The sequence below is a fragment of the Pinus tabuliformis genome, chromosome 8 (assembly GCF_031772625.1).
Source record: "Pinus tabuliformis cultivar Carrire ecotype Pingquan chromosome 8, CPIR1, whole genome shotgun sequence".
In the NCBI taxonomy this organism is placed as follows: Eukaryota; Viridiplantae; Streptophyta; class Pinopsida; order Pinales; family Pinaceae; genus Pinus; species Pinus tabuliformis.
Window position 1 is genome coordinate 443,906,740 of NC_142294.1, and position 12,233 is coordinate 443,918,972.

The window sequence follows — 12,233 nt, forward strand, 5'->3', positions numbered from 1 at the left end:
AGAAAGTTTATGGTAACCAGTTGGAAATTCTTGCTGTGGAACAGTAAGGTTTTCCAACAATGTTGAGGCTTCATCCATGTGAGGGCAAATGTGAGTTTGATGACTCCCTTTGCATAACTTACAAGGAAACCTAACTTTACCCTTTTTCCCAGGAACCTGACTATCACTGGTTGATGGATCAACGGAAAGTTGATGAGATTTTTTTGACCATACTTCCAAGACCTTTGGTATACCAGGACAATTGACAAGGAAGTGGTCACCCTTACAAAGCCTGCAAGGGTATTTGGGTTTACGATGCATGTCGGAGTTTTCCTCAACACAACTAACACTTACAGTCGTGGTTGGTTGGTTGACTTCTTTCTTATCTTGCTTCTTCTTCTTCTTCTTCTTCTTCTTCTTCTTCCCTTTCTTCTTCTTCTTAGCCTCCTGGTTACTAGCATCAAGGCTTTTACCAGGCGAAGAGGAAGAAATGGAGGAAGAAAAATTAGGCGAAGAAGGTAAAGGGTCAACAGAAGGTTGGTGATGTTGAGATGGTGAACTCTGTTGAGGTGAAGCATCCGGTTGAGATGGAACAATTGGAGTACTTTGGGCCAACGAAGTTGATAATAACCATATCGCTAATCCTATTGTAAATCCAGGTAATGACAAAGTAGCCATATAAGGAGGACCAACATGTCCAAAGTAAGGAAAAGTACTAGGATTCTCGTTAGGAGGGGTTCCTAGGTTGGTAAATTCCGAAACGTTTGCCATTATATTCAACTTCAGTGAATTTTATTAACAATTTTTAAAACTAAAATTAACAATTCACAATTCACACCTAACAATTAAAATTCACAATTCACACCTATGGTTTCTAAAAGTAAAAACAAACAAATTAACACGTGCTATCAAATCTAGGAGTCAAACCATACACAAACAGTAACCTTCCAGACCGAAGACACTAGTTGGGGATGAAATCCAACATCACAGAATTCAGTACAGAAGTGGCAGGTGGAACAGTTACCCCGGCAACCTGCTTAATGAATAGACTGGACCAAGTTCCTCCACTTTAACCGTCTCGAGTGAAGTGAACCCCCCAGAAAATCCAAGTGAGTCTAGCCGACGTCTGCTCCAGGTACAGTGGGATCTTCCCTCCACCGTCACCTTGGGTAGAACCCTAAAGATAATGGTCACTAAGGTCACCAACAACAACAAATACACCTGGGGGAACAGTCTACGACCCGATAGCACGCAAGGGCAGAGTAACGAGCTCAATCCCCCTGCCGGCTCCTTGACAATAATCCAAGGTTTACCGACAAGTGACCCCAGGCTCCTCGAAAATAATCCGAGGTTTACCGTTTGTAGTACGTGCGTATCTGGCGTCTTTCCCAATGAAGGAGGATTGATCCCCTCACTGGTTCGGACACGGTCTCGTGCTTCTCCTTTAAGAGGAGCTTTCCCAGAGCATAAATGTAACAGTTGGATTTATCCTACCACAAGATGAGCTACTTGTTTGGTTTTACTGTCTTGGAGAGTTAATTACTCTCCTACTCCAAGACACTAGCCTGATCTATATTGGTGTTTCAGAGCCCTAGAAATGTAAAATTTACTAGATGAATTTTAATTAAGCGCTGTCTTATTAAGGCTGTTATTACTCAAATGGGTAAATGGATATGAAACCAATGGTGTTATGACCCGACTCAACTGAATGCAATCGAATATGATAATGTAATATTTTCAATTCGATGAATCCTAACTAAAGTAAGGAGAGAGTTTCCATTCACTTCCAACAATGCAAAAATTGATCACTAAGAGAAAATATAACAAACAAATTCTCTAATGCACTAATTTCATCAAGAAAAACTAATGCAAATCAATTCCAAACCATTTTTTTATTTTTATTTTTGTGTAAATTCAAATCAAAGAAAACTGATCTAAATCTACAATTAATTTTTCAGAATGTAAACTATGCAATGGTAATCTAAGCACAATTCACCTGAAAAGTATGCAAATGTAATCTATGCACATTTTTCATTCATATTCTGAAAATGAGAATTCTAATTATGCAAATTTGATCTATGCAAGAGAATTCTCAAACAAAAGACGATTCTAATGTAATCTAAGAACCAATCAAGTGCAAGTCGAGAAAATTGGGTGAGAGTTCCAAAGATCAAAAATAAAAACACTCAAAGGCGATTAACACTCATACACAATTTAGGCCCCCCCCCGGCGAATGAGGGGGAAATTTTTTTGCAAAAACAAAAGCAAAAAGATGCAAAATTGTGGAAAAACTGAGAGAAACCTCCAAGTAATGACCAAAGGAAAACAAAACAAGAATTTCTCAAGAAAGAGACTCAAAACACCCAATTGATGAAAGCTTAGAGCAGGAATGCCAATGAAACAAACTGAGGTGAAGATTGATGGCAGATAACTAGTGGATCTGGGCAGAAAAAACAAATTAAAAACAAAATCTAAAAGGCAAAAAGCAAAAATTGAAATTTTCTCAAAATTGACAGGGGTACGCAGGTCATCTGTTCACACAGGCGCGGGTATGCACTGTGAACAAAGACGCAGTGCGTACAAGTACGTACTGTGTCAAACCCAGAGACTGCGTACTGCTGGCAAAGCTAAGAAAAATAAAAACTAAATTGACTCTAAGCTAACCCATCCAAATACATAGCTAGACAACCAAAAATCAGAAAACAAGCAATTTTTCTCAGACCAAAATATCAAATCAAAAAGAACTCAAACACATTCATGGATTCCCCAATGGAGTTGCCATTTTGTCAGGCAGAAAGAGTCGATAGTGCGGACACAACCAACCTCCCTAGGAGCCTAAGACTCTCTAGTGACAAACAAGAAAAACAAGAGCAATCCTTCTCTAAACATGCATTTACTATATAAGAAATCAAGTGTTTAGATCCTACCTGTAATCCAACGCTGTTGTAGCAGTCCAGCCTCGCTGATCTGGATGAGCTCCTCCTTCACTTCGAAACCTGCATTCACTAACAATCAAACGATTAAATAGCACTTGATAATCTCATAAAATAAAACATGTTTAACACATAGACCAAGGAGTACATGAAACAACTCATAAATAACAAGTTATTGAGAAGAATGGACTCATTTGCATTAATAGGAAACAAAAGGAACAATTACAACCTGAGCCTTGGTGTTATGTAAGTTCCTCCCAGGGTCCATCAAGAGTTCTCCTTTACTTTGACAAAGCTCACCCACTTCCAAATAGAACAAGCAAAGATGACAATCTCTCCTCACAAGCTTCTAAATGGGAGTCCTAATTCCAGCAGCATCTACCCTTAGAAATGTTTAGCTTCCAACCTCCTCTCCTTCTGGCCCAATGCCTGTATTTATAGTGCTCTAGAGGAAGTTATTCAGGTCCACCATCAATGGGATAAGTCCCTCTTTGGATGGGATAGCTCCCTTATTGATGGGATAAGTTCCTCTTTGGTAGGGATACATGAACCATCTGGAGGCGCTTCATACACGTCAAACATACTTCTAGAAGCCTCTAGAAATGACCACAAGTAACTTTTTTGGAGTGAAACTTGCGCCTTTTGACCTTTACAGGGGTACGCACCTGCCCCTTTACATACAGAGCGTACAAGTACGCAGGTATTGTGAACTTGGGTTGCGTACCCGCAGGTAAGGCTAAGAGAAACTGCGTACCAGAGATAATTGACTTTAAATGAATTTTCTCTCTTTCTTGAAGTTTGACATGGAGAGCAGGGGCATGAGACTTGCCAAGGAGGATAGTATGACAGTGGATGGAGCCATACTAACTGCAAATAGCCATGGTGACATTTTTTAGTGTAACACACTCGTCTTTCCACCAAACTCCTTGGCCGGATTCAAACCTGGGTGTGGTAATAACGTGATTTGATGGATCAGCATATTTGTAATCAGGATCGGCATGCTCAACAACAAACACCTGTCATGCACCAAGGTCAACAACTACTTGATACAAATGAGGTTGACGTTGGAGCAGTGGTAGTGGGGTACCCACAACAGGTTCAACAACCTTGATTGATTCACTCCATGAATCCACTCGACTGGATCTGATGCAGTGGCACCGGATTCGCTGTAATATACCCCCATCGCAAGGTGGGGGAACCTCTCGTGGTCCACCAAATCCAGTATTCTGGCTTTAAATGGGGAACCTGTGCCAAGCGTGGACCTTCAAATGTGATTCTTTTCGGTAATAGGGGTGTATGAATCAGGAACTTATCTGCGTCTGGATCCTTAGTGATCTTAACTTTTCCTTTACTCGGAGGGATATAATCTCACAGTTTGGAGATAGGATCCACCCCCTCGGAATATATATCCTCCACGTCCTCTTCGGCCTCCAAATCTGCCACTTTCCTCTTATCCTTCATCGATTGTTTTTCTTTCTTCTTGGCCTAGGTAGCAAAATGCTTCCCCGATGACTCGTGCACCAGCATCAGCATCTTATGTTTGTCTTTCTTGGGATTGGGGGCTTATCTCACTAGAGTGGGCTTTGGCCTAGGCAGCCTCAGCACCGTAGACACAACATCTGGAGCCTCCATGCTCACAACCTATAGAGTAGCTCCCTCAAAGGCAAAAGTTCCTCCAATGCTTGAAGTCTCACCTGTTTTGGACATGGTGTTGAGAATGAACTGTTGGGTAAATCTACAAAAAACCTGAGGATTCATAGATAATGGACATCACAACGCAAAAATTCTAAGGATGCAAAGTGTTCTTTGCTGGATAGCCACGCGTAATTATAAGCGAATTTGAATTCAAATTTGATTGTTCTCCCCAAAATCTATCCATAAATATTGATTTGGCGGCAGATCTTCAAATATTTCAGCCTTAAATGCCTTAAATTCAGCCCCCCCACTCCTTTTAATCATCTCCCCATTGTCAAATCATGAACAATGACTGTAATGGTCATTTTTTTGCTATGTTGCGTGGTACCTCCCTCTGTAGCATAGCTCCCTTCGTGCCTCTTCTAGTACTGTAACATCTACCTTTTTCATGTAGTCCCCCTATCGGGTAGTTCTACAAACTAGGCAGTGTAGTTTATAGTCCCACGCTCCCTTGCAGCTACATGGAGTGCTAAGGTTGTCTTACTGTCATGTAGTCATTGGGCTGGATCCCCTATGTATGACTTCAACCGACTTCCATTTACCCTTCCCAAAAATGGTTCTCCATTCAACTTTGTGAGTTGAACTGCGCCACCATCTATAATTTCCTTGATGACATATTGCCCCAACCAGTGCATCTGAAACTTTCCTGGAAAATTATCGTACTTTCTATCATATAATAAAACTAAGTCGTTTACCTTGAAAGTGCGCAGTTTGAGGTGATGATCATGCCAAACTTTTTTGCGTTCCTTTTGAACCTGTTGATGGAATCCAGCCAAAAACCTATCTTCTTTGAGCTCCATTAGTTGTGCGAGCCATTCTTCTAAGGCTTCATGGTACGCCATTCCTGTGAAAGCTGCTATGCATAGACTAGGAATGATATACTCCATGGGCATCACAAATTCTATGCCATAGACCAACCTAAAAGGTGTCTGACCTATGAGATTTTTGCAAGTAGCCCTGTATGCTGACAATATTGCTGGTACATGCACATCCCAATCAGTCCACTACGCATTGCAAACCTTCGTCAGTGCATTCTCCCATATCTTATTAAAAGCTTCAATTGTTCCATTGGCCTAAGGATGATATGGCATACTCTTCTGGTGGTAAACCTGGAACTCTGATGTCAGTGTGCTAATCATTTCACTGAGAAAATGTGTACCGTGATCACTCATCAATACCTTTGGGCAACCAAACTTGGTCAACACATATTCAAATAAAAATTTTGTTGTTGTTTCCCCTGTATAGTCTTTCATAGGTTGTGCCTCCACCCATTTGGTCAAATATTATGTCGTGATGATGATGTAGCGTGCACCTGTTTTCTTTCCTGGGGGCTGAATCGGTCCTACAAAATCAATTGCCCATTTATAAAATGGCTGCAATGATACCTGCGAATAATGCAGTAGCTCATCCTTCTGCGATGGCCTGCCCATCCTCTGACATGCATCGCATGCCTTACAATATGCTTTAGAGTCTTTATGCACGTCGGCCACCACAACCTAGTGCACAAAACTTTCTCTGCTATTGCTTTTCCTGCATAATGCCCTCCCGCAACTCCTCCATGAGCTTTAGCAAGGATACTATTTCGTTCAAAATCAGGCACATATTGTCAAAGTATCTCATCCAATCCCATCTTATACAAATGGCTTGCAATTACATAGAAATCTTTCGTGTGCACTACCAACTCTTTCTGCTACTAACTGGTGTACCCTTCTGGAGCCATCCCTGTAGTAAAGAAATGGATAATATCCACGAAGTGGTTATCTGCTATACGCACCGTGAAGAGCTAAGAATTTGGTAGCCCTTCCTCCAAATTAGTAGGCTCTTCTCCTATCTCAATGTGCGATAGAAGGTCGGGCCCTGCATTCAATCTTCTTGGCTTCACAATTACTTCAAAATCCTATTCTTGAAACACCATCAACCACCTACATATTTTCCCCTCCAACATAGGTTTATTGACTAGATACTTCAATGCAGAATGGTCTTTGTACATCTTTAAATGTCCGCCTAGTAGGTAATGTCTGAATTTCTTGAGCGCATACACAATATCCATCCCTTCGCGCTCTTTTTTCGAGTCATTCTTCTCATCTTTTGACAAATTTCTACTTGCAAATGCTATAGGGTGATCCAGTTCTCCTTCGCTAGACTGTGTCAGTACTGCTCCCAATGCAATACACAAGGCATCAACGTGCACATGGAATTCTTTCTTCCAGCTCGGGAAGACCAAGATTGGCACGGTAACCATTTTCTCCTTCAAGACATATAGATTGCGCTAAAATTATTCATTCCAGTAGAATGTAGCATCCTTCTTTAGTAACTTTTCCATGGGTGTAGTAATCTGATCATAAGCCTTGATGAACTTTCGATAATACCCGATATGGCCCAACATTGCACGCAGTTGTTTAAGACTCTTTGGGGCTTCCAAATTGATTATTACATGATCTTGGTAGGGTCCACCATGAGTCATTGCCTGCATACCACATGACCCAGAAAAATCCCAAAGTGGACAATACAAGCACTTCTTCAGGTTCAACACAAATTGATACCTTCGGCACATATCCAACATTAAGCGTAGACTGTCTACATGGCACTTGACAAGCCCAAACACTTTCTAGTCGTTGAAATAGACCTCCAAGAATTTGTAAATGAACTCTTTGAACGTCGCAATGACTACGCGAGAGAATATTGTCGGCACATTCTTGAGTCCAAATGGCATTACTGTATACTGGAAAAAACCCCATTCCATCATGAAGGTTGTCTTACTCCTATCCTTTGGTGTGATCTTAATCTGATGGTACCCAGAGAACCCATCAGTGAAGGAAATGCTTCCTATCCTCCCACATTGTCTAGTACTTCATCAATAAATGGTATCAGAAAGGGATAATGGGCACATACATCGTTAAGCTTTCTGATATCTACGCAAATCCATATTTCATCCTTCTGCTTCTTTTCCTGAACTACCATTGGACTCACCCAATCAGACTCCTCCATGGGTTCAATAATACCTGCTTCAAGCATCTTGTCCAACTCCAAGTGGACCTTTTCTTTATACTTGGGATTAAGGCGATATGGCCTTTGCTTAATCGGCTTCGCGTCTGGATTTAAGGTAATGTTCATCATGTCCATGTCTACTATGATACCTTTTAGGTCTAAAAAATTTTTAGGGAACAAATCCGGATATTCGCAGAGCAACTCAGTGACTTTATCTACTGCAGCATCATCCTAGTAATCCCCAATCTTCGCAAACTTCGGCTTTGCCTCCGTGCCAATGTTTGCTTGCCTAGTTTTCAATTGTGCGGTGATGTATAGATTCTCTATCTGCAGTCCCTCAACCTCACGATGGCATTCTATTTCTGGGATGTTAATATTCCTTGGATCCTCATCCTTGGCTTCAACAGCCACATTATAGCACTCTAGAACACAGCGCAGTTGGGTGCCCCAATCTAGATGAATCAATTCCAAAGGATCCTGTGGTATTCTAAATATTGCTTCCTTAACCTCCTGTAGCACCTCATCAATGCTTTCCAACCTGTCTTCAAGTTGAATTTTCTCACAAACCCTTCTCTTAAGACATCCCTCTCTGTGGTGCCATGGCAGAGCTCCATCTCCAAATATCAGTTCATAGGGATTACGTCCAGAGTGTGATAGAATAAATTCACCCATTCTGGTTAGGGCTCCATTCCATATACGTTAATCCATTTAGCCAAGTGATCATTCAAATCATTCCTCCCATCATACGTCTCAGTTACCCATACTTTAGGCCGACCAAAACACGTTCTCATCATTTTTCTGTAATCGCGCCGCTCATCAAAGATGTCTTTGTACGTACCCCACCACCAAGCGGGCGTAGCGCGCAATGCCCAGTCCAATGCCTAAAAATGATAATCCTATGGAATTTCTCTTTCAAAAGAATCCAAAAATTTATCTACGTCAGTTAATCCATCATAATAAGGCAAATTTCTTACCTTCAACGACACACAACGCAGCGATTTGGTCATCATGTTGCAACAATTTGGTCATCATATTGCAACACAATGTGGATACTTCATGCAGCTTGTTTTGCCAATGTTCCAACTCTTCATTTGAATCTGAAGTATAGGAACTTTCATGGTCCCATGCAATTTATCCATCAGCCGTCGGATTAACCCAATCTTGGTCTCGTGTTGTGATTTTATAGATCTGATCCAAATCATCATCGCTCTCCTCATAGTCGTGGACTGGTTCAATATAGCGTGGTCCTTCTGTAGGGTCCAGTGGTACTACAATGTGGAGCGATTTCCTTTCAAACGACATTATCTGCTTCTTCAAATTGATGATCCCATTCATATCGATAGCCAAATAAATTCCTAAGAGTGTGGGGTATGGATTTTTATCATCAACAATCTCTATTACTTCAAAATCAGCCAGCGCGCTCGCATGTTAGGTCCCTATAATACTAGTGATGCCCCCATACTATTGTAGTTGTCTCCTTTATTAATATTATTGTGCCCCTATTATCCACATATTGTTATTACTGTGCCCCATAGAATCCCTCTATTGTTATTTTTGTGCCTTTATATTATTATTGTTAGGTCAGCTTGGTTATATTTTGACCCCTTAGACTCTTATATATAGAAAGGAGGTTTTGTCATTCAAATCATCCAAGTATTGTTCAATTGTGTAATGTAAAGGAGGTTTCCCCCTCGAAGAGGCTAAATTAAGATGTTTATCTCTCTTTTCTATCTTTTTGTGAGCTGGTTTCATAACATTTGGTATCAGAGCTTTGGATTCTAGGATTTTGCTGCTCCAAACAGGTCATCGTGGCATTTGCGCTATAACTTTTCTTCTGTGATGTTTCAGACCCTAAAACAAAACCCATTTCAGCCGAATTCGTGATGAACCTCAGGTCCGAATTTCAAAATTTTTCGTGCTATATTTGCAGATATATGATATGAGGAATTTGACCTTTTTGCAGACTCCCGAATTTCATTCCAAATAGGTGACCAAGGGAAAATATTCATAACTTTTGTTTTGAGCATCAAATTGAAATTTTGTAAGAATTTATAGAAAGAGGAAGGAATTTAGTTTCCTGTGTATATTTTTCAGATCTGAAGGTCAAAATAGTGACACGTGGCACTTCATACAAGTTCACTCTGCTGGAAAGGTCTATAATCAGGTCATCTTGGGAGATTGTGCATAACTCTGCCTTGGAGAATCTAAATTCGATCAGACTGGTGGCATTGGAAAGAGGACAAAGAGGGCGACTGTAGGTCGCAATTTCAGAATTGGATAATCCGAAGCTATAGAGATACATCAGATTGAATATCAAGCTCCTACAAAGTGAAAAAAAAGGTGTGTGGTTTTTTTTTTAATTTTGCATAAGCTTGGTTTGAAAAATTAGTTTGAAGGAATTCAAAGGGCATAGTAAAACATTATTATCGGTAATTGATGCCCCGAGAAAAGAAAATGTAAACACCTAGTAAGCAACCTAAAAGCTCTAGTATGACTCATGAAGAAGAGGAAGAAATGAAACATGATATATCAAAATTACGAGACCAAGTGCAACAAATGTCACTAGCACCAAAAGTAACAGAATCTAAGATGGATGGTTTAAAGAAATATGTAGAAGCTCAAATATATAGCATGGAAGCTAATATGGATGGTTTAGAGAAAGGCGTAGAAGCTAAGATGAATGGCATGGATGCTAAGATGGATGGAATGGACGATAAGATGGAAGAATTGAAGATAAATTTGAATAAGTTGCTACAAGAAATGGTCAATAATGGTGAAACGGTAGTAAAGGAAACTCATGATGAGAACAAAAGAAATGTTAATCATGATTTCATAGACTCTAATGTTGGATTTAAGACCCACCATATTCCAAAAATTGATATGAGGAAGTTTGATGGCAAGGATCCCGCAACATGGATACTACAGATGGAGCAATTTTTCGATCTCCATAATGTGCAAAACACACAAAAGGTACGTATTGCAACTTTATATTTGGAACAGAATCAGTTTGTATGGGATCGATGGCTTTTCTCTTGTAAACAAATTGTCACTTGGGCAATTTTTACGGAAGAAATGACAGCACATTATGAGGATACGAAAAGCAACACTTTTTTTAGCCAATTGATAAGTCTCAAACAAAAGGGTTCAATGATGGAGAACATTGAGGAGTTCCAAAAATTGAACATAAGGGTAAAAGATAATCTAGAGGAGCATAGGATTGATGTGTTCATAGGGACTTTAAAGGATAATATCCAACATGAGGTTCGAATTTGGGAACCTGATGCATTTGAGAAAGCATTCAGGTTAGCAAGAAAAATGGAAAGCAAAATTATGGCAACCAGGAAGCCTACCACTCACAACTATAAAGATGGAAGTGTTGTTGCCCCTAGCCTTCCACAGCCTATAAGATTGACACCACAACAATTGGAAGAAAAAAGAGCAAAAGGGCTTCATTATAGTTGTGATAGAAAATACACTAAAGGTCAGAAGTGTTCTGAGAAAAAATTATTCTACATAGATTGTGAAGAGGAGGAAGAAAAGGAACAAGAAAGGTCAAAAGAAGCGGATATACTCCAGGAACAAAGCCTAGATAAAGAAGAAATGAATCCGACCATATCTTGTAATGCATTGGCTAGAATTACCACTCCTGAAACCATCAAGATAGAAGGACATATCAAGAAGAAAAAAGTAATAGTGTTGATTGATTCAGGAAGTACCCATAATTTTATTCATTGTAAGATAGCAAAAGAATTGAATTGCTTCCTATATCTAGCACCAGAGTGTCAAGTGATGGTTGCAAGTGGAGGAACCATAAATTGCTCTAGAAAGTGCCATAATATCAAGCTATCCATGGGAGAATATGTATTAAATAGCTTAATGATTTCCATTACAATGGGAGGTGTTGATGTTGTACTAGGAGTCCAATGGATACAATCCTTGGGTACAATAGCTTTTCACTTTCAAGAACTTTTCATGAAATTTTCTACAAAAGGAAAGGAAGTTGAATTAAGGGGTATTACAGGGAAACCAGGAAAGATAATTAGATCTAATAGTATGACAAAGCTTCTAAAAAAGGAAAAACGAGGTGTAATTGCACAATTATGTTCGCTGGATGTTTCCACATCGAAATCATCTATTTCTCCATATGTCCAAAAAGTCTTGGACAATCATTCTGAGGTATTTGAGACTCCCAAAGGTCTCCCACCTATTCGTGATCATAATCATGCTATTCATTTGATTCTAGGAAGTGTTCCTCCAAACATCAGGCCGTACAGATATCCCTATGCCCAAAAGAGTGAAATTGAACGTATGGTTGCAAAAATGCTAGAGGCTGGTATAACTCAACCTAGCCAAAGTTCTTTCTCTACTCCAGTAGTATTGGTGCACAAGAAGGATGGATCATTGTGCATGTGTCTGAATTATAGGGAGCTCAACAAGCTCACTATTAAAGATAAGTTTCCCATTCCTATCATTGATGAATTATTGAATGAATTGCATGGATCAATTTACTTCACCAAGTTGGATGTTCATTCAATATATCATCAAATCAGAATGAAGAATGAAGACATTCCAAAAATAGCATTTAGAACTCATGAGGGTCACTTTGAATTTTTGGTCATGCCTTTTGGCCTTACCAAC